General features: G+C 38.2%; 1 protein-coding gene across 12 annotated transcripts in view; it reads right to left on the bottom strand.

The window, feature by feature from the left end:
- Positions 1–24,639, bottom strand: part of ZNF644 (zinc finger protein 644) — an 89,327-nt gene that overhangs the window by 20,666 nt on the left and 44,022 nt on the right. For 10 of the 12 annotated variants that reach the window (XM_030455144.1, XM_030455139.1, XM_030455146.1 and 7 more), the window contains exon 2: positions 15,264–15,319. The gene's annotated coding sequence lies outside the window, so the exon portion shown is untranslated. Of the gene's footprint in view, positions 1–15,263; positions 15,320–17,098; positions 17,254–24,639 lie in introns of all 12 variants that reach the window. The other 2 variants (XM_030455142.1, XM_030455141.1) reach the window with 1 other exon arrangement.

Below are 24,639 nucleotides of genomic sequence, written 5' to 3'. Positions count from 1 at the left end.
AGTGCAAACATGTACTAAGAATCAGTAATGCAAAAGTCAATTAAAAGAAGTGAAACCTTCAAGGATTTTACAACAATTTTACAACTGAATGCTGTAAGCTCCATAAAGTACCAGGCAGCAGAGTATAACACCGAAGAAATCCAGTAAGCCAATTTTGTCTGAAAGATGTGCATTTTCCTTGTTTTATTACTGCAGAGGTAGACAAAAGTACACTCAGTCAATCTGAGAGGCTGAATTAGCTTTTCTCAACAGGAAGCAATGTTGCTAACGAAGTGGTAAATTCAGTGTTAATGAGTGGCTTCACTATTACCACCTCTGAGGTAAAACCCTCCATGTTCCAAGTTCCACCCATCTGTTCTGGTGTGAGGGGTTCAGAGGAAGAACAGACGCTTCCCATTTAAAGCAACTTCATTGGTGCCCCCAGAACAGTGGGGAAGCAAACTGTGAATATTGTGCTTGCTTGGAGATTGCATCCTCATTATCAGAATTGCTCCTAAAAACTTTTCACAGGTTTATACATGAAGACAAAACCATGTTGCTCTACATTCAAAACCATACTGATGGTATATATTAGTGTTCAATCTTAAGTCAAAAAGGTGGCTAGCACACCACACAATCACCTTTAAACTCCCTTCATAGGTATCACGAACACTATCTAAAATATTACACTGTGCAGCTGTGTAACAGACTCCTTTCCATATTGTGTGTTCATGGATCTGATTACAAGTCTTCTATGGTAATACAGTTGTCCCTACAGATTTCAGTCTCTGAATCAAGCCTGAAATGCTCACTGTATCAATAATATCACTGTTACATTTTAATAATTTTCTGACAATTATCACATTCTTTCCAGATGTCAGGGTGTTACAATTCACTATTTTATGTGCACGACAATGAGAATGTTTGCAGTTTTAAGAGCATGTTATTAAAGAAAACACATGAAATATCTTCTTAAATTACAGTAATTTAGAATCTTGTGATGACACTGAGCCAAGATGCAGTACTTCATTTCATTGTCGACCCCACGTGTAGAAATTTCTCCAGTAACAATTACAGGTGTAACCACACAAATGCAAGAAAACGTTCCACATAATGCCATAATTTTTGAGGAAATATTATCATCTAACAGGAAGTGCTACAAACTACAACACTACTGAATTTAAATCTGGGGAAAAAAATACAAAAATAAGCATCGTAACAACTAGGATGTCACAAAAGCTATGCCATATTCTTCATATATTTCCATCCCAGTTTTAAAATTATCTTCTCTATACCATATCAGAAATACCAAAATATTAAATTTATCATAATTAATCCTGAGCGTGTTTTAAAAATTAATTATGTCAATCAAACTTAAAATTTGCTGCAAATAGGGGTTGTTACATCCTCAACCAGGGCAAGAACTATATAGTGGAGGTAATTTTTAAGTATATAGAGCAATATACCCTGTAGATATGTAAGTGTAAAAACAGCAGCGCTCAAAAAGGGTACACAAGCATCCACAATCCCAGGCTCATACCTTTGAAACACACTTTACTTAACAGGCTAAGTCTTCAATCATTTCAGTTAAGCCTAGAATGACTGTAGTGCAGTTAACAGTGTTATTCATGCTATTTATTATACAGGAATTATTCAATATTCAAAAGCAGAAAACAACCAAGTATTTAAACAACCAAGCCACATTCTACCTTTATTTAATTAAGTACTTTTAAAAGTAAATAATTTTTAATATCATTTTGCTTCATAAAGTATCATTTTTTTACCTCATAACGAGCTCTGCAGATAGACTGCCTGTGGCCACATAATCTAAGCATTAAAAAAGTGTAAGGTCAGATCTATCTTCAAGCTGACAGATAGTAATTTAAATGCCGTAAGCTAATCTTACTGTCTCAAAAATCTTGAACATCAGTATTTTTGCAAACTATCAGCACTTGCTATAACACCCTTACTACACTACATCTTGAGGTTACTGCAGAAGAAATGAGGTGATAATTGCACATTAACATAATTATTCGGTAATCCCTCTGAGCAAGCTTCCTAGGTCACTCAGTAATTCAGATTAGATACAACCTTCCTGTCATCAGATCAATGCTGTCCACTTTCTGTTCATTAATAATTCTTTTTGATAGGAGTGTACTTGATTCCATTGTTCTATGTACATTATTAATTGTATTTATTACCAGTAGTTCTATGAAATTTCCAAGGTCTTATTTTGTACTGACAACCTTCACTATGTAATAGGGTCACAAACCAAATTAAGAGTATTGCTTTCATGCAGTACTAGTTCATTAAAGCTCACACTCAAGTGTTAAGCATACTATGTTGCCTACTAGCAGTTGTAGTTACAGATTTGTCAATTTTGTTACAAAACCCACACAATTTTACAAGGATTTACAATAGATTTGAAAGCACATGGAAACTGAAATATTAAGACAGAAGAATTTGCTTGAATTTGTGAAAAGCATGAAGTACTTTTATGTTTTGATACCAAATTTCTCATTGAACTCCTAAATATAAGCGAATGAGCTAACAGCACAGAGCAACTAACAAGAGGCAACTAAAACATTGAAGTCTTGTCCTAAACGGATTAAACTTAATCAGACTAATTAAAGTAACTGAAGTGCCTTTCAGCTGTCCCATGCTAAGTAATTACTCATAAATTGAGTTCTTTAACTAGATATGTGAATAACCAGGACACGCAACGGATTATTCAAATATTCAAGAAATAGGAAAGGTTTTTCAGGTTTGCATTGTTCTTATTTAGATTTTTAATTAAGACTTTGTTATGTAAATACAGAAAACTTACAAAACCTAGTATTTTATCCACAGCCATTCCTGTAAAAATCCTTCTCAAATGACAGATTAACATTAAAGATGAAAGAACAAAAATCACAAATTATGAGACAAAAAACAGCAGACAAGAGAGAGTTAAGTACATCATGGCACAGGACTGAAGAGCCATCTCCTTCCATTTTGCCCCACTACACAGTCCATTCCTTTAACAACTTAATCACAGCCACAGTCAAGCACGGAGCTTCCATAAAAATGTTAAAGAAACTTTAGAAAATGAAGGTATGTACAGAGTATTAGAGGAACTAGCAGTGTATTAGCATAAACCATCTCTATGAAAAAACCCCCAACAATTTATTTAGAGGAGAGCTGCACCACATTTTTTTCCTCTTCCATTCAAAACCTACAAATTCCTCTGAAAATTTCTGGATTTTTTTTTTAACTTCCATAGTGAAGAGACAACTTGTTTAATATATACAACATCATCAATACTGCAGTTCCACACCTACTTTACATACAAGTATATGGTTATCAATGTAACTAGAGCATGAGGCATTCCACTGAAAACCAGTTGTCTTCAATTCGGATCCACAGCTGTTCACATGAAAACCACAATAATCAGCAAACTCTCAGCTTTATCAGACAACCATATCAAGAACATTTTTAAAGCAGCAAGAAAAATTACTGATTCAAGACCTAAGCAGGTTTATTATGCCTAAATAAAGAAACACAAAATATTTATTTTATTGACCCATAGTATAACCTTTTGTCAACCTAGAGTTGAAATATCCCTGTGAATATTGAAAGATTCACTGAGTTGACATATCCCTGTGGAAAAAGTCAAACAAAGAGAAACTCTGAATTACGGAGGAGTCATCACACAACAGCAGCCTGTCTTTTCAGTAAGATTGTATTTGTGAAAATCAAAGTGTAAGCAAACTTTTGCAGAAAGCTTATTTACATGAAACTTCATTTTTAATGAAATAATTTCTTCAAAAGCTGTGCATTAGGTAGTAAGGAAAAAACCTATTTCCTTAGGTTCCATCAGCATTTTAGAAAAATTCATTTCTGGTCTAAAAAGTCTAAGAGTAGCATTTTAACCTCTTCACATGTAAAAGGTAACAGTACACAACTGAAGAATGACTGTCTTACAAATCGGAAATCAGGGAAGAAAATACCATTACTGCCACCAACCATTCTTAATCTCATTCTTTTAATATTGATTTGCTTGGGAAAATAAACCAGTTTGTCACAACGGGGAGCATCATGCTAAAATTCAATACTGAAATCAATAAAACAAATGACAACACAGTTTAAGTGTCACAAGAATCAGATTTATGACTTCAAAAAAATACTCTCCGAGTTTTAAGTGCTAATGGAGCAGCCCAAGATCATTTTATTCATAGAGACTTTTCCAAGCATATTAGGCATTTTTAAAAGATGTCTATCCAGTACAAAGATCTCAGACTTTGAATGTGGTAACTTATGGAGTTGTAACTCCCCCCCTGCACTCCACAACTCTGCTCAGAGGTGACAGTCGAGTACTTAAGTCTTTGTATTCCTGCAGCTCTTTGTCTAGTTTGGATTTTTAGTAGTACAATCTAGTTTGAATTCTACTAACATTAGTTTTACTAAAGGTAAAGACTAAAATCAAATACTGAATTTTCCTAAATGCAGACATTACCATGCATACACAGCAACATTCCAGTAAGAGACACAAAAGTCTGGGAAAAAAAACAACCCAGACTTAATACTCTATGACAATGTACACTATTTCTCTCCAAAACTGTTCCCTCATGTATTTTCACATGCACAGATAAAACTCTTTTACTTTATGGCAATCTCACATGGTCACATCTTTTTTCTCACTAAAGAAACTTAAGTGTTTGAGAAAACACTGTTCATCTCTTTCATCACCATTACCTATGTTTTTCAGTCAAATGTATTCTTAAGCCTCGAGTATGGTACCGAAAATTTCTTTTATCTAGACACAATCCAATGAATAGTTTATTAACTATTAACACTACAAACTGGAAAGCTTTTCCTCACTGCAGTCTATAAATAAAAGCCCTACTCCCATCCTTGTTATGAGACAGTATTTTTATCATGCTGTCAAAAATTTAAGGGCTGTGATCAGTGACACAAAGTGTAGCTGGTGGCCAGCAACCAGCGCTGTGTGCTGGAGTCACTACTGGGTCCAACATTGTTCAACATCTCCATGAAGGACCTGGATGATGGGGCAGAGGGGACCCTCCCAGCAAGACTGAGCAGAGCAGCTGATAGATAAGCAGGCTGCACTCCAGTCAGTGAGTGTGACATTCCACAAAAAGCATATGTTTAGGGAAGCTCCTGCCTTCTTTCAGGCTCTAGTCTCACTACTACAGTCCTTACATCGGGGATAACACTAAAATGAAAAGCCTGCTGTCATTGCAGAAGATTTTGGCTTGCAGAGAAGAGGAAGTGGTCTCAACATGGAGCCGTATGCTGTCAAATAATGTGCTGTATGTTGGAATGATGCTGTTCTTTGCAGCAAAGCCAACTTAAATAACTCCTGGCTTCCTCCACTCCCCTGCACTCCTTCTTTCACACATTCAACAAATTACAAATCAACAATTTCATTATTCAGGCTTAAAGGCTGAGATTTACACACTGCCGAATCAGCACAACCGAGACGCAACAATTATGAATAAGGGCACAAACTTTTACTAGCTTTGTTGACAGAAAAAACTACTGAGAAATATTTTTCTAAAATTTCTATCAATAGAAAAGTAAAAATGCAGAATGCATTTCAAAAGGCTAAAAAAGAAGCTTTAGCAGTCTTCTATTTATCTGCAAAAGAATATTATGAAGAACACTACCATGAAGAAAATTTTATCTTCTAAAATTGCTTGAAGTACACTACACAATCGAAGTAAAATGCTAGAAGTAAATACTAAAATAATTCAACTGGGGAACACTAAATACATCTTCTGAGAATATTAGTAACACAAGACACACTTCTAAATTACATATTAGCTATGATAGCTTGCTTTTCCATAGAGACATAAAAATGCAAATCCTTCAAGTAGTTTAAATAAAAAGTATTTTCATTTCTAAGACACATCACTAACTTTTAGAAAATTTAAAATACATCTACTCTCCCTTAACCTATAATTTTACAGAATCAAAATAACTTTACTGGCTCAGAAACAAGTCCTTTTGAAGCTGGGCAGTGCCACCAAGTGGTGGTGAAATTCTATATGCAAATCTGATTACTGCCCACATGCAGAGCACACTGAAAACATCTCTCCAGCCACCAAATACGAGCGATGGTGTACTAACACAAAGACATTTAAAATTAATCAACCAAAACCAGAAGCTACAGAATCCTCATATCCAGATTTCAAACTGACTTTTAACTTAAACAAAGGTTTTCCCTACAATTCTGTCTCTTTATTCTGATATCTTTTGTAAGCTGTTAGGTAAAGAACCTCTTTCTTCCAACACAAATCCAATATGACAGATGACAGCTCACAGAATGGGTTGGGTTGGAAGGGACCTTAAAAATCATCTAGTTCCAACCCCCTGCATGGCCAGGGACACCTCCCACCAGATCAGATCAGGCTGCTCAAAGCCCCATCCAGCGTGGCTTTCAACACTTCCAGGGATGGGGCAGCCACAGTTTCCCTGGGTAACCTGTAACAGTGTCTCACCACCCACACAGGAAAGAATTTTTTCCTAATGCCTAACCTAAATCTCCCCTCTTCGTTTTAAATGACTGCCCCTTGTCCTCCCACCCATACAAAGAGCCCTTCCCCAGCTTTATTGTAGGCCCCTTCAGACATTGAAAGGTTGCTATAAGGTCACCTCAGAGCCTCCTCCAGGCTGAACAACCCCAACTTCCTCAGCCTGGCTTCATAGGAGAGGTGCTCCTGCTCTCTGAGCATTTCAGTGGCTCTCCTCTGGAAACCCTCAAGGAGCTCTATGTCCTCCTTATGCTGGGGACTCCAGAACTGGACACAGTACTGGGGGCTCTTCTCACAAGAGCAGAGCAGAAGGGGAGAATCGCCTGCCTCAACCAGCTGTCTCTGTTTCTTTTGATGCAGCCCAGGATCCAGTTGGTGTTCTGGGCTACAAGTGCACACTGACAGCTCACGTTAATCTTCTGGTCCACCACCAACCCTGAGTCCTTCTCCTCATGGCTATCCACAACCCTTTCTCCTCCCAACCTGAATTCATGCATGGGATTGCCTCGACCCAGGTGCAGAACCTTGCACTTGGCCTTGTGGAATTTCACGCAGTTTGCATGAGTCCACTTCTTGAGCCTGGCAAGGTCCCTCTGGATGGCATTCCATCCCTTCCCTCCATTGTGTTGACTTCACTACACAGTTTGGTGCCATCAGCAAACTTGCTGAGTGTGCACTCAATTCCACTGTCCATGCTGCTGACAAAGAAGTTAAATAACACCAGTCCAAGTACCAACCCTTGAGGAACAGCATTCATCACATTAGACACTGATCACAACTCTTTGGGTACAACCATCCAGCCAGTTCCTTACCCAACGAGCAGTCAATCCAATAAATCCATACAAGATCTCCAGGCACCCCAAGAATCACACTACATGCCTCAGAGGGTCACCTGAACACTTCTTGAACTCAGGCAGGCTTGGTGCTGTGACCACTTCCCTGGGGAGTTTGTTCCATTGCTCAACCACCCTCTGAACGAAAAACCTTTTCCTGATACCTAACCTGAACCTCCCCTGATTCAGCTTCCTACCATTTCCCTGAGTCTTGACTTTGGTCACAGGAGTGAATAAATCAGTACCAGTTCAACTTTTCCCCTCATGAGGAAGCCATATACTGTTATGAGGTCACCCTTCAGCCTCATCTTCTCCAAACTGAATAATCCAAGTGACCTCAACTGCTCCTTCCAGACCTTTCACCATCCTCGTGGCTCTCCTTTGCATGCTCTCCAATAGCTTGATGTCTTTTCTATACTGTGGTGATCAAAACTGCACACAGTACTCAAGGCTATACCAGTGCACAGTAGAGTAAGACAATCACCTTTCACCAGCTGGTGACACTGTGCTTGATGCACCCCAGGATACACTTCTGGATCATACTTAGTTTGCTATCAACCAGGACCCCCAGGTGCCCCTCCACTGTGCTGCTCTCTAGCCACTCATTCCCCAGTCTGTACTTAGTACCAGGGTTACCCCATCCCAAGTGCAGAATTCAGCACTTGCCCTTGTTAAATTTCATGTGGCTGGTGACTGCCCATCTCTCTAACCTGTTGAGGTCTCTCTGCAGGGCCTGCCTACCCCTTGAGGGAGTCAACCGCTCCCTCCCAATTCTGTATCACCCACAAACTTGTTTAAAATTCCTTGGAGTCCTGCATTTAAGCAACTGATGAAGGTGTTGAAGAGGACTGGGCCAGGGATGGAGCCCTGCAGGACCCCACTAGTGACCAGCCACCAGCCTGATGTTACCCCATTCACCATCACTCTTTGTGCTCGACCTGTGAGACAGCTGCTCACCCATCACATAGTACAGTTGTCCAGCACACAGCCGGACCATTTGTCCAGGAGGATACTATGCGAGACAGTATCAAAAGACTTCCTGAAGTCCAGAAGCATTACATCCACTGGCTTCCCTTCTCAACTAGGTGGGCTACCTTGTTATAAAAGGAAATCACGTTTGACAAGCAGGACTTTACCCTCACAAAGCTGTGCTGGCTATGATCAATGACTGCACTGTCCTCCAAGTGTTTTTCAATACCCCTCAGAATAATCTTTTCTATTATTTCACCAGGCACTGAAGTTAGACTGACTTGCCTGTAGTTTCCAGGGTTTCTAATCAACTGGGATCTCTCCAGATTGCCAGGACCTCAAAAAAATAATTGAGAGGCACCTAGTGATGACTTAGCCAGATCTTTGAAGATTCATGCATGAATCTTCATGGGACATCAGGCCCCATTGACCTGTAGGGATCTAGCTGTGGCAGCAGACCCTGTACAAGTCTGTACTCTCAGATAAGAGTTGATCCTTGCTGCAGTCATGGTCCTCCAGTTCTGGGCTTTGAGGTCCCCTTGATCCATCACCAGTGTTGAAGAAAGAGGCAAGGAATGCATTAAATACCTCTGCTTTGTCTATAGCCTTGTTGGTGAGGTGACTGTCCTTACCCTGTAAAGGACCAGTGTGGTTTCTACACTGCTTTTTGACGTTAATGTATTTGAAAAAACTCTTTTTAACATCCCCCACAGTTTTGGCCAGTTTCAGCTCCAGTTGAGCTTTGAATACTCAAATTTTCTCCCTACAGTACTTAGCAGCACCTCTGTATTATTCCCATGTCACCTGACCTAGCTTCCACTGGACATACACTTTCCTTTTTCACTGGATATTTAGAAGCAGATCCCTATTCAGCCAAGCCAGTCTTCTGCCTCATCTGCTTGACTTCAGACATTTTGGGATTGCCTGTTCCTGTGCCATCAGGAGGTGATGTTTAAAGAGTGACCATCACTCATGAATCCCAACACCTGCAAAAATGTTTTCCCAGAGGACTTCACTCAGAAGTCTTCTCTCCTCATGTCGAGGGTTAAAATCTTCCTGGCAGTTTTCCTCTTGTGAACAGAGACTTTTAACTCAATTGCCTGGTCCACAACCTCTGATCTCCACGTCACTCATGAGATCCACTGCCGATGAGCAACAGACCAAGGACGACATTATTCCAAGATGGTTCCCTTATGACCTGCTCCATAAAACTGTTATTCAGATGGCTTAGAGATCTTTTGGCCCTGGTTGTGCTTGCGGTATCCCAGTTGACTTCTGGCAAGTTGAAGTCCCCCATAAGGTCAAGGGCAGTTGACTTGGAAGTATTCATTAGTTCCTCAAAAAATCATCATCAGCATCCTCATCCTGGCCAGGAGGTCTATAGTATATTCCCACAATAATACCCACATTATCTGTTTGTCCCTTGATTCCTACCCAGAGACTCTCTCAACTGTGTCACTGCCAACAGTGAGCTTCATACACTCCAGCCCTTCCGTTCCATACAAAGCCACTCTGGCCTCTTTTTCCCTGTCTAGCTCTCCTGAAGAGTCTCTAGCCATCCAACAGGGTGCTACAATCAGAGGACTCATCCCACAAGGTTTCATTTATGCCAGTAATGTCATCTGCCAGTTCTTTCAGGAGCTGTGGGTGAATCCCTTCAGGTCCCTTGGACTTGTTCATTCAGGTTCTTTAGGTGGTCTCGGACCTGTTCTTCATCTACAGTGAGGAAATATCCCAGTCCCTGCCTCTGGCTTCTGTAACATATGGAGGGAGTGACCAGAGTCCTTACTGGTGAAGACAGAGCCAAAGTAGTAATTGAGTATCTCGGCCTTCACTACATCTTAGGTGACCATCTCTCCAGTTTCCATCTGAAGTGGGCCCCCACTTCCCCTCGTCTTCCTATTACTGCTGACATACCTTCAGAAATTTTCCTTGTTGACCCTTAACCCCCCTTGCCAGATTCAATTGTCTCTGTGGCTTTGCTTTCCTAACCTGATCTCTTGTTTCTCTGACCCCTTCTCTGTACTTCTCCCAGAGCATCTGTCCTTGCTTCCATCCTCTACAAACTTCGTTTTTACTCCTAAATGTGTCCAGGGAGTTCCTTGCTCATCTATACCAACCTCCTGGCACTCCTGCCAACCTTCCTCTTCACTGGGACACAGTGGTCCTGGGCATGCAGGAGGTGATCCATGAATATGGACCAGCTTACCTTGGCTCCCTTCCCATCCAAAGCTTTGTTCCATTCTACTCTACCAAGCAGATTCTTGAAGAGACTGAAGTCTGCCCTTTAAAATCAGTGCCACCAGCTTACTTCACACTTTTCTCACTGCCCTAAGGATCTTAAATTCTACAGTGTCCTGGTCACTGCAGCCTCGTCTCCCATCAAGTTTTTACATCACTCACCAGTCCACCTCTGTTGGTGAGAACAAGGTCTAGCAAAGCTCCTTTTCTGTTTGGTTCCTCTACCATTTGGAGGAGGAAGTTATCATCAACACACACAAGGAACTTCCTGGAGTGCTGGTGCTTTGCTGTGTTGTCCCTCCAGCAGATGTTGGGGTGACTAAAATCCCCCATGAGGACCATGGTGACAACCCCTCCTGTTTTGCCCTTCCTGTCCTTCTTAAGCAGTTTATACCCAGCCATCCGCACCCTTCAGCCACAGAGGCCATCCCACATCTCAGTGGTATCAGTAACAACATAGCGCTCCAGGCATGCAGACTGTGCAGCTCCTCTAGTTATTATATATATATGTTTTTATCAACATTTTATGTATTTTATATAAAACAACATATTATATATACATCAACAAGCTCTAACGATTATCTTTCTCCACATCTCTATATAAATCCCCAGTGATTACAACTACATAGCCATAGAAGCCTTATTTTCACCATAATCCCGAATTTCAGAGGAAGGTGAATTCAGTAACTGAAGCAAAAGTATGAAAAATTGATGAATAAACATCCAACTTCTAATTTGGACAAGCTATTCAATGTACTTTTGTTAGTATGTAAAGATCACAACCAGACTGGGAAAGATTTTATAGAAGTCAGGTGTATTAGACTATTTTTTCAGGAATATTTCTCAAGTTCATTAAACTATATTGTTAGTTATCTGCATGCACACAGATGAAAACCTGTGTGATGACATGATGCTGCATAATGAATTTGCAGTACAAGTTTCCTAAAGATGTCATTAAGAACAGTTTAACCAATTTTATTGAGACAAATCTTTGAACATGACACACCTTTCAACTTTGGAAGAATTCTGACCTTATTTCTTACATGTTAAATAAAAGTTTTAATTCTTTTTATCCAGCATGTCCTGAAACACATCAAGCAATTTCTCGGGCCTTTTGCCTTTTTGGATTATATTTATTTGCTGTACGTATTGTAACAGTACCATAAATTTAAATTTGAGTGTCTATCACTATCTTTCTCAATTATAAAAACAATACCTGAAATGAACACTCTGCGTTTAGTCATTTAATTTATAACCTTAGTGTAACAATTTTCATTATGGATTTTCACTCATCCTTACCAGCAAACTGGCTCTTGTCAGCCTCTATATTCTTTCAGTGATCAGGGGTTAAAAAGCTTATTATATTGAGTGTAGGTAACAGTGCCTGGTAAGGCCAAAAAATCCACCTTGTACCTTTTATCACCTTAGAGAAAGCTAACATCCTTACTGATGAACACATTCCATAAAAGTTTTATCCAAAACTATGTAACTCTCTACATGTCCAGAAGAAGAGATGAAATTCATCATTCCAACTGATAATACAAGGTAAGGTCACTCTCCTAACAACTAGGTTTTGTTTGGGTAGTTGTTGGGTTGCTTGGTGGGGTTTTTTTATTCTTAATTTTTGTTTGGTTTGGGGGGTTTGTGGTTTGGTGTGGTTTTGTTTTTTGGGATTTTTCTGGGGGAGGGATGGGTTGTGGTTTTGTTTGTTTTTAATAAAAAAGTCATCACTGTTTAGTGATTTAATGGCAGAAAATTCAACTTTATATTACCAAAATACTATGAACAAGATGAAAATTGTAAAAAATTCCTGTGTGAGCCAGAGAAACACAAGTCCCACAGTCTGAGTTTTATCCTGTGCAGAATTCTGTCTATATATATGCTATTTATTACATTCTCTACCTTTAGGTAAAGCAATACTAAATACAGTCAAAACACTTTCTGGAGGCAAGTCTGGTTTTGCCTGGTATCTCAAATGCTTAAAACCTGACCTCACTCTACACACTGTTACAGGGATTCAGCACAAGCATCTCCTTGTATCTTGCATCTTCTTATGCCTTCTGTAACCCTTCCTGCTACACAGAAGCGTGGCCCATTACACACTGAGACCAGGACTGTTTTTTCCTAGCTTTCCTCTGTATTTAAAACAAGACAGACCCTCCTATGGAGCCCAGAAGACAGCTGGGAAATCAGACAATCCAAGAGCACTACAGTTATCCCAGTGAAGTACATTCACAGTTTTTAACCAGCATCTCACAACCGTTTGGTTTTAACTGGCATAAGACTTTTTTATTTATTTATTCCAAAGGTCAGAATACCAAGCATTTTACATTTGCATTAGAAAACCAAATGATTTGAAATTAGAGGCACAAAACCGACAGATCCTTTGTTCAAAAATTACACGGGAAGCGCACCATCAGAGTAATTAGGAAATGCATTCTTGTCAAGAGAGATGTAAAAATGTCTGAGCAAATCATTAAATCACATTTTCAGCTATTGCTTGAAATGACATAAGCCTACACAAAAGGACAAGCTGACACACTGAGCTGTGTGATTTTAAGTTCATTGTTTAGAAGTCTACAAGATGCTGCAGCCATGAAACTTCTGAGTGGAGATAAAAGACAAGAGGCAGTTGGGAAATGCAGGTTGTTCTTCAAAATGAAGTCTTTCAGTCATACTTGCTGCCCTTCTCTCAATCGTCTTAGTTCTGCTTTGTGATTTTTCACAGCACTACACTTGTACCCAAGAAGCAATACAAAGCATCTATGGTACACCACAAATTTGTATAAGCAGATCTGAATTTTGTTTTGTTCTGGTTTGTGTTTTGTTCCCTGATAACGTGTAATATTTTCATTGATTTACTGACTATTCAGTTGTCATTTTTAGAGAACTGTCAGAGCTTCAAGACCTCCTCCAAGCAATAACAATGCTTATCAAATGTCATTACACTGTTTCGATGTATTCTTTTATATCTTTTTCTGTCCTCTTGTTACGTATGCAAGAGTACAGGCTTTTCCCTCACAGACCAGCTTTTTTCTCCACCATTAAGATGAAAGTTGGAGTTTCACTCAGAAGATTTCATGCTTGAAGAACACATTTGGTTATTTGTATATTAGACTTCTCAACTAATTTTCTGTATTTAAACTAGTATTGATATAACATGTATATTAAGAGGAGTCAAAAAGTAAACTGTAAACATCAAGTACTGAAAGCATTAGAACGCACAGGGAACAATCTAAATCTTACTGTGTATTCAAGTCCCCTTCTTAGCCACAATTCTTGTGTTATATTCATCCTCAGAAAGTAGAAGTATTTCTTTATGCAGAGTTATATTTGCTACTTTTCTCAAAGCAGCACATTCAAGAAACCTGCAAAGTCAGGCTAGGACAGTAGACATCCTCCATACTTACGTATACATATACTACAGCAGTACAGCTTACTTTTAATTGTTCATAGTTCAGAAGACAATTCAGTCTCAATCCTGAATCACTTATACAGTACACAAAGGAACAACACTGCACAGAAGTTTTGAATTCCTCATAAAGCATTCTGCTGTAATCAGTATTTTAAAGTTGACAGCTGTATCTCTAAAAAAGCTCTACTAAAGATACAAACAAAGCAGGTCATGTCTATTTTAAAATGTACATACTACATTTTTAAAGCTACATTAAGCCTATATATTAATGAGCGATCAGAAATTAAGAATAAGTTCATCTGAGCAAATGGGATCTCCCTCCCACCTCAAAACCCCAAGTCACCACAAGCAGCTGCATTCTGAGATGGCATATTAGTCAAAGAGCAAGCAGGAAACTTGAGAAGCCAACTTTCTCTGGTTACTTCAGCCTGGGTACCTGAGTCCATCATGCCCTGGCTCCACAGCATAGAATTTACTGAACTGTGAGGTCTTACCTAAAGATACTCTCAAAAGACTCAAGCTAAAACAGCTTAAAGCAAATTAGTCTTTGTTATATGTCTCATATAATTTAATGAGAAGAGATTAATTTTATAGTTCAAACTATTCCTGAAGTAGAAAGTAACCTGAAGAGAAGCAAAATTGGGAATTAAATAATCCTTTTTATCAAAATAACAGGGGAAGGAGGGGAGAAATGCCAAAGTTACAGAATTTTTTTTCTAGAGAGACACTTTGCTATTGCAAATGGATACTTAAGTTCTATAGCTCATGAGTACCAGCAGTAAATCTTCATATACTGTCATTCAAATAGCTCCCCAAAGGGCTTCTATGGACACAAAATAGGATGGGGGAGCCATATAATTTCATTATTAAAATTATGAAATGCTATTCAGGTAGCTGGACAAATATCCCATACAGTTATTTATTAACAGAGCAAGTACAAGCTTAACATGCTGCTTTGACAACGCAAAGTACACTTTCAATACTTTGAAACCAGTGGATGTAGAGAATGAAACTCATTTGAAGTACTTACAAATTTGGCTCTCAACAGTTAGCAGAATGCATTGATAGCTTTTTTACTTGAATAGTTTATGGAAGAAAAGCATACTTATAATAATAATCTCAAGTATCATGGGTATGTGCGTGTTTTGCTCCTATTTTGGTATCACATATGCAACACTGTCCATTAATTACAGAAATCAAGATAGAAGTTTCAATACAATTTTCACTAGCCACTTTTTCTCAGTGTTTAGCAGGATATGAAAAAACCCATAACAAATGGCCAAAACTCACCTGTGTTTGTTTGATTTCCATTAAGCTGTCAGATCCACTTCCATATCAAAATAAGCCTGCAAAAGAAAACAAGAATTTACTGTACAGCTTTCATTGGGATTTGCTTGTGTTCTAGACAAGACAGGCAAAGCACTGTCCACAGTTGCAGAAGTGTTCTACCAGGTTTTTTTCATGATAGAAATGAAAAAATTTGAGTGGTCTTTTCTTAAATACTCATGTAATTTTCAAATAACATAGAATTTGGTAATTTAAAAAAATCCACCAAGAAATCAGATCAAATATACACACACTATTAAACTAACTGGGTAGAACAGGGGAAAACAGTCACATGGCCAGAAATTCTGCTATGGTTTCTGCTACTGCCTCGAAAGTCAATTAACTGAAGTTCTCTGAATGGGGAAGGAAGAACAGAATGAAAAAGGTTACAAATTAAAGCTTTTAATAAATCTTTTAGCAAAAAGAATTAACATATCTGAGATTAAGTGTTGGAGGATTTTAAACCTGTGGCCCCATAATTCCTCACTTTTCCTAGGGCAAAGTTCTGTTTATTATTTAAATGCTAGCTGGCCAATCTTAAAATCATAACTACTTTGCCTTCATGAAGATGACTTATGTCAGATTAAATACTCTAATTTCAGTTTTGCTCATGGGTCTTTAACATAACTATAAAAGGAAATTTTTCACTTAATAATTGGAGGTATCAGACTACATGATTATTAGAGGAGACTCCAAAAGTAACTGAGGCTGCATAAAAACAAGAAAGGATTTGGGTAAAGCATCTCTACAGACCTGGGTCTACTTGTAACAAAGGCACAACAACTAGCACACAGCTTTACAGAGGGTTATTCATTTCTAGACCAATTTCTCCATCACCAAAATGAACTCTGAAAGAGATGCCTATCCTCACATGCTGCCTAAGATTCCTTTCCTCAGCTTGTTCATACACAGCTTTGATTTTAAGTTCCCCAGTCCGCCTGTAACTGTCTCAAAGACACCTGCCTAAATTATAAAGACAGAGAGCAAAAAAAAGATAGACCTCTCATGAAAGTCTTGCTGGGCAATATAAAGCAAGAGAAGACAAGCCTCCAAGCTGCTTTGCCTATTCCCAGGATCAATGACCACATTACACAGTAGCCTTTATGTATTACTGTTAGCTAAAACATATGCTTATTTGCAAAATAAATTTCATTACAGAAAAAACTTCAAACTATTCAGTCAGGGTTTAGAGTAACATTCATGCACCTAGAGAAGCATAAGTATTACATTCAAACAGCAGCGGGGCCTTATTGTAGAACATCAACATACAGTTAAAAACACTCACAAAATACACCCTGCATGTATGAAGAGCCAAAACAGCTTTCAAAAAGTAAGAAAAAAAGTCTACATAGACTTTTACAGTATCAAACATCAAGCTCTGCTAAACCAGACATATCAGTAAACCTATGCACTGGACAGACTCAATCCCTGTTTAACACTTCTCTCACTTCAAGTGAATACTCATAGTATTTAAATACTACTCTGTAAATCAATGAGACTGCCCCTGTGCAAAATGATCTCTCACCACCACAGCAGCAATTCTCACATCTTTGGAACATTGCAATTAGCTGTACATTAGCAATAGCTCTTCCCAGCAGTTCATGGTTTGTGATGCAAGTGCAGACAGAATCTTAGCATTGCAGAATTGAGCTCAAACAACTACAGACGCCTGTGACAATACAGGAGGATGTCAGATGTCATTCAACCTGTTACTGTAACAGCTTCTTCATGGAAATGCATTGCTTGGGACCAATCAATTTACTCTGGTGACATAACATGGGAAGTCTTATCCTGCCTACCTGGAGGACATGTGCTCTTGTACTCATTGAATGTGCTCTTTGAAGAAAACCTAAATGTAAGTATTCTTCAGTGTAATCCAAAATTGTTGACATCTGGAACTGCGCACGTGAAGTTCTTTACAAGGATATGGGAGAGCTGTGGTTCTCTAAGACTCCTGAAGGAAAAGCAAAGATTTCAAAATCACAAACACTTTAGCTCTACCTTTCCTGCCTTAATTCTCATAATCAGAAAATTAAGTGAGAATTAATGCCACTCTCCCTTGCCAGATAATAAAGACAGCAATAGGCCCCTGTCAACAGGGACTCAGAAACAGGTAAGAAATGTAGTTACAGAGCATTCACCTTGAGGCCTTGCCACTGGAAGAGTGACAAGGGGTCCACACACAGGAGGTACAAGGGCTGCTGTAAAAGTCAGGCTTCTGGTCACTGATAAGCAGCTGCCTGTTCTTATAAGGACAGAGAGCAGCAAGCAGAAAAAAATGGCAATGGAGGAGATGGGCAATTTCTCTCATGTAACCCTACCAATACCAAAGAAACACAGACAAGCCACAAGTACTTGAAAGCACTTTCTTTCCTAACAGGTTTGTTATAACTGACATTCCTACATATTTCTGGAAAAAAACACTGAGCTGGCTTAACCACCAACTTCTCCTGGTAGTTACAGTCAGGAACATAATTCCTAGAGAAGATTTTTGGTGGACTATTCTGGTTGTTTTGAGATTTTTTGCTGGGTTTTTTTTTTTGTTTCTTTCTTTCTTTTTGGTTTGTCCTTGGTTTTGTTTTTGGTTTTGTTCTTATGATAATTATACAAAACTAGCTTTTTCCCCATAGCTGATTAAACTTGTGGGGGAAGGAATAGGAAGAAACAAAGGCTAGACTAAACTATACTAAAGTTTTGCTGGTATGAGCTGTGGCTAAACAGTCCATTTTTCCAGCTTAACATAAAAAGACAGCAATACACTTGCAACTGTAGTCTTGACTTCAAATACTCTCTAGGACTTAAAGAATTTGATTTTCTGGTTGAGAGTGACATTTACATTTATTAGGATAATGCTGTCCCAGCACAAAAATCTGATAAACTCAAAAGTGAGGTGGTGGGAAGGGTAGGGAGAAAGACATTTCATTCATCATCATCTGATGCAGTTCTGCTAAAGGTTTATAATCTTACAGAAATATAAAAGTCCTAAATAATCAATGCAGGAAAAAACTGCCAGTATAAAGAAGAGACTACTCAAAGAAAGGCTAATGCAAGAAGCCCAGAAGATGCTGCAGCTAAAATTCTATACATAACTACCAAGGATAAAATAGTTTAGTAAAAGGTCCAAAAAGCAAAAACTTAGCTGATAGAAGTCTCCTAAATCAGTTACTACAGCTGAAAAGCTTTTTAAATACAAGACTATACTACCATTTTCCCAACTACTGAGCAGCAATCTTGTCTATATAAAATGTAGTTTCCTGCATAAGAAGCTTTGATACTCTTCAGTTTCTATCAAAAAGTATAAAAATAACTTATGTACATTCAGTACTCACAAATATCTAGAACTAACATTTGGGGTTGATTAATTTAAACAATCAATTTTAAACAAAGTTTTATAAAATTACATTTGTATAACTTGTCTTTATGCTATTCCAGCTTTATTCAACTGAATTACAAGTAACATAATCAAATTTACCAAAACTAAGTTTGCAAAGGAAAAAACGTAATTAATGCAAATCAATATTTAAGTACAAGTACCCTACTGAAGCCTGAATTATCCAGAAGCCAAATTAAGCAAAAACTTAACACTTCTCAACATGAACAGACAACATTCAAGTCTGGAGATCCTTCTGACTTCAAAGCATCATCAGTGACTGAACAAAAGCAAGCAAGCAAGGGACTGTGAGAGAGATTTCCTCCTGCATTTTGAATCTCCTGCTAGATTTTGAGTGTGATCTGAAAAATAGTTCAAAGAAGTTTCAATTCTTCCGTTGTTTCATCATAGTAAAAGCCACATGCCCAGTTCCCAAAGCTGTGGTAGGGCTTTCACGTGGAGGTGTTACATCTCTCATTTTTCTACTTGGAGAAAGTTTTTGGTTTTGACAACTCCCCATATGGGATGGTGAAACACTTCAAGGAGAAGTGTGACAGCATAGGAAATGAACACAAATGATCATACCTCAGTCTGTAAAGCTGTTTCAATTCAAACAAGATTTAAAGTAGATGAACGTGACATTAATAGCAGCATCACAGTAGGGAAAAAGTAGGGAAAGGAGAGAGTACCTTGAATGGAAAACATGAACTTGTGACTTCAGTCACCTGAAGTATCATTTAAAAATACACACAACAGGCACACTATCTACAGACACATCTACAGTGAAGCAAAGGGAGTTGTTTACTTTGAGGGTACATTACCCAGTAAGCTAATATGTAACACACAACATGCAAATAAAAGCATCCTAAAAGCACTAAGCTGAAGTGAAAATTAAAAGGAGCTCTGAAAATTTTTAGAACCTCAAGGCCTTAAGAGAAAATGAGTATGTTGTTTCAGAAGGTTACTTATCCATGCAGTCTCCCCCTCAGCTAAGATCAGATGTAACATTACAAGTATCATTAGTATTTAATAAATTTAAAGTTGTCAATATCCAACTGAACTAATAGCATTCTTCATATTGAGAATTACTATTAGCAATTAGCTGAAGAGAAATAATTCATCTTCTTTCTTTATAATTTCTTTATAATAATTGCCAGTTCAAGCTACAGATCAACATACCATTTGCATAAAAAACATCTGTACATTTTCAATTACCCTTCAGCCTATTTATCTTGACCACATGAACTAGCTCCCTATTTGCATCATTTATTCACCTTAAATACAACAGCTTCTCTTAAGTAGGAAAAGCTTAAAGCACAGAATGACAATCTTTTAATTCCTCCCCAAAATACTAACAGCACTGTATATAACTTTGCCATCACCCTTGACACTGAATACCACTTCTTTAGCTATGGTCTCAGCAAATTCTTGTCAATACATTACCTGTGCCTCAACCTTCAACTATGGAATCACTCCTGAATCCAGTATGAATTACTATATGCTCCTTCATCACATCATCCTATTAACTTTATATATGGCCCCCCAAAATATGGTGTCATAACTCCTGACTACAAGCAGTGCACAAACACACTACAGAAAACAGACACATCAGATCTTTACAATCTTGAGGCTGGACAGGCTGCCCAAGGAAGCTGTGGCTGTCCCCTCCCTGAAGTGTTCAAGACCAGGCTGGATGGGGCCTTGAGCAACCTGACCTAGAGAGAGGTGTCCCTGCCCATGCAGGGCAGTAGAAACTAGATGTTTTTTAAGGTCCTCTCCAACCCAAACCACTCTATGATTCTATCTTTCACAGCTCAGACAAATTGATTACGACTCCTGACATGTTTCTAGTCCAAGTTTGCACACCCAGTTTCTCAGATGAAATTAAGAAACTGGAAATCCAAAGCAGAAAGCTTCTTCACCCAATTGCTCTTCTAAGGAACCAACAGCCTTAGTTGAAAACCATGGATTTTGTATCTTAAAAACAAAACAAAAAAGTTTTCAGAAACTTTCAGAACTTCCTTGTACTTGCAAAAAACCCCCCAGCCAATTAAACAATTTTAGAATTCCATTTTTTAAACACCAAACAGTGGTGCCAGGTGTAGTGTCATACTCTCCTTTCTACAAAGCCCACAGAATTTTAATAAAAGTATGAAGGAGGCAAAACCAAGCAAAAGAATAAAAACGGCTCAAGTTAGACTTGTGTACATCTAGATAGTGCACCCCCTTTTGTGTACCCCTGGCAGCAACACCCTCTTGTCCAAATGACATTTTACTTTGACATCTTCGTAATTTTTACCAATGCGGCACAATATTTTTAAAGTCTCTTGAATAGAGGATTGCTTATTAACTTCATCTCTACTGAAAAATCTAATGCCTTTCCAGGCACTGACAGAGTGTCATGAAGTCTGACAGAGAATTTCACAAAAAAACCAAAACCCAAACAAACAAAACAAAAAACCCCCCAACACACAAAACCCCCCAACCAACCAACAAGAACAAAAAAAAAAGAAAAACCCAGCCCAAAACTGAAAGACCCAAAGAAGAAATGGGATCTGCTGTAAGCACACACAGAGGGCTTTGAAGAGGAGCAGTTTATTGTCAGTCCATAATCTGCAATCTCATCTGTCACTTGTGGAATACTGACACACAGAGAAAGACAGCAGTTAATCTGCAAATATTTACTGCACTTTACATATTTCTCATGTACTGCCTTAGACACCGCTGGAATTCCTTAATGTAACCACACTCTTCCCTATTGATAAAAAAAATGGAAAAAAGTTAACTCTGCAATACATACACTTATGCCCTTAAGAACTAAAATACAATGCAGATCTCTGAATCTGATTCTTATTTATAAATCCTTAATTAGGGTATACAATGGGTATTTTTTTTTAACTTGAAATCTAAAAATATGTTAAACAAAGGCTGTGCTGCATTAAAAAATTAATTAAGGTCTTAATTTCTGAAAACCAGAATTATGTTACCAGGCACTATATACGTCATGAAATAGTATCGGGACTGTTTGTTTAGTTTATTTTTAATTATTACCAAAAGAGATCTATACTACGTACTGTTCTTTTTATGCAAGGTGTTTTATAAGGACATTACGCTAATTGGCACAATTTTAAACCATTAGGTAATTCTGGGGGTACAAAAAGTAGTAATAGAGTTTTAAAAAATATTTACTAGAAATTAGTTTTTACAATAAATAGACTGGTATTCTAAAACAAGAAGTCTGATGATATCCATTTATATCTAGATGGATCTAAGTCTCAGTTCCCATTAAGGATGCTTCTACCTAAAAGCAGTATCTCACACAACATTTCTAACAGTAGTTATAGCAGCATTACTGTAGCAACAAGATTTCTGGTAGCCATTTTCTTTTCAGCTTTAAACCCAAAGGCGGCAAACTGCTCAGCAGTCTGCTTGCTCTCTACTTCAGATACCTCCCCTCTAGACTGCCTTCTGCAGTCTGATGTACTCACCTCACTGTATTTTCTAATGCTGAACTCCTCAGGAAATACAAGAAAATAAAATAGGATCGCATCCCACTTATAAAAAAAAACAAAAAAACAAAAAACCACAACACACACACACAAAAACCCAAACAAAAACAATCCTAAAACCAAGAAAAAAACCTTCTACATTTAGGAGACTAAACAGTTTGCAGAATACTGGAAGAAGAGAACAGGGATGCAACTAATTTTAATCTGCAGGCTCTAAGAACACAGCCCAAGACAAGATTTTCAGGTAGCAGGCTCATAGTTTTGGTCATTACACTGACAGCAGCCACAGAGACCACCTTCTCAGATCAGAGATTATAAAAATCAAAGCAAGTCCCCAAGCCAAAAGAAATTTTAGTAGTCTAACATGTCTCTGAACTTTCTGTGTTTAGAAAATGCTTTTAAGACAAAACTAGCATTTTTGTCTTAGTTGGACACTTTCATGTCCAACTCCTACTCCACATTTCTGCAGTCTTAAAAATGACAACACATGAAACTCTCCTGGTTTTCTTAAGACTGCACTGCAGTTTTTAAAAAGGCCGAACCTAAAATCTTACAGCCCAAAATTAGTTATAAATGACACTGTATTCACTTGTTTCTTAAAAAAAAAAAAAAAAATAAATCTCTCTCTCTTGTATCATGCCCATTTGAATGAGCCATGGTGGGAGGGCACAAGAATGTGAAACCCATGACCATTTGCAACAGCAACAGGAGGAAATAACGAACTGGTATTAGTGCACAAGCATTCCCTACAGAACAGGATCCCAAGTCAAAATTCAGTTCCTCACAAGTTTGTTCCAGTGGAATGGGCAGCTATGCTGGGATCACGAGTGCTAATGCCTGCTGTTGTCTGTCTAGACAGTGTTTCTGACACCTCCCATATACTATGGCAGGAAAGGGAATCTCCGGTTCATAGCCCCACAGAAGGTCTATTTCTTCTATGCATGTGAATGTAAAATATAACACATTTTTTCTAAAGATTTACTGCATACTTAGATTTCCATAAGTGTTTTCAAACCTCTGCTTCTAAATTAGTAATAAGTATCTCATATGTAAGGGCTTAAGTTTAAAATAAAGGAAGGTTTAAGCTGAACTGAGAATTGGTGCATCTGAGATATTTTATCCTGATATCCCTATGACAGTAACCTCCAGCAGAGGACAGAGTATACACTCTGGAGTATTAGCATGTTCAAAAACCACTGCTAACTCCCAAAAAGCCCCCTTGCTTATCAGAGGATACAATGAATGCTTCAGTATGAAGAAAATAACTAGATGATCTGATAATCAAAATAATAATCTAAAAAAATAAAAATTCCAGTACCAGCATTCTTCCTGAAAAAGCTTTGTCCAAATAAAACATACAGTAGGATCAAATTATTGCTTATAAGCTTTGAAGTGAAGCTACGAAATACTTTGCTTTCTAACTGGGTTCATATACATGCTATTGCTTATAATCTAAGACCACTTTAGGGATTCACATATATGTAACAAGTAGCATAAGGACTTTCACTTTGCAGGAGAATGCTTTTCAAACACAGAGGACTGGTTTTGGTGAAAGAGTAATAGTAGAACATGCTGTCTACACTATCACCTTAATAGCTAATGAAAATTGGTTTGAAAGTAAATAAAAATTCATTCCTCACTGACCTATTCAGACGTCACTTTTGGTTCGGTGGCACTTCACCAAACATTGTCCATGACCTACATAAATAGGAAAAAATTTCCTACTCATTGAAAGCTGTAGCAATGTGACGTAATTAAAACAACTGTGGATTATTTTTAGATCTTTATGCTAGATAGCTGCATTAGGGTTTACTGTGGTTTTCTGTTTTTTTAAATGGGAAAAGTCCCCATCTTACAACCCAGGTTATACTACCTACCACATCAGCCAGGCAAACTCAAACAAATTCCTCCACAAATCTCTTTTAAATGTAGCTCAAGACTACCAGCTACCATGCTGAACCCTCCATGGAACTGGCCACACCTCACCAGCACCACAACCACAGATCAGCTCTGACACAACATTCATGTCTCATGAGCAAGCTCCTATTCATGGGTCCTGTGTGCTGTCAGTATCCACAAGTGTTATTACTAACACAGTTAATCACCATACAGGACTGCTTCCTGTAATATAATTTCCAAGCATTTTCTAGTTACTAAGCCTTTGCTCAAAAGTTGTTCTATGAAAAGGATTTTCCTATGAAACATATTCTCAAGATCTACCCCAATATCTCTCTACCCAAGTCAGGAGTACCTTGAGGTCTACTTTCTACACTGTTCAATTAACTTTTATGGAGTCTCTATGTTAGATTGCAAGAAGGTGTAGCAGTCCAAGGCAGGCTTCACTTCAAGGTTAGGACATAACTAATCCTTCTTTCTTCAAACTTGAGCCCTTTAAATACTTGCAGACTTTATTTCCACTGCTCACTTCTTTTGCTTAGCCATCAATCAGGCAAAAACTTTC

The sequence above is a fragment of the Calypte anna genome, chromosome 8 (genome assembly GCF_003957555.1).
Source record: "Calypte anna isolate BGI_N300 chromosome 8, bCalAnn1_v1.p, whole genome shotgun sequence".
Classification (NCBI taxonomy): domain Eukaryota; kingdom Metazoa; phylum Chordata; class Aves; order Apodiformes; family Trochilidae; genus Calypte; species Calypte anna.
This window is presented reverse-complemented; position numbering and strand designations above follow the sequence as displayed.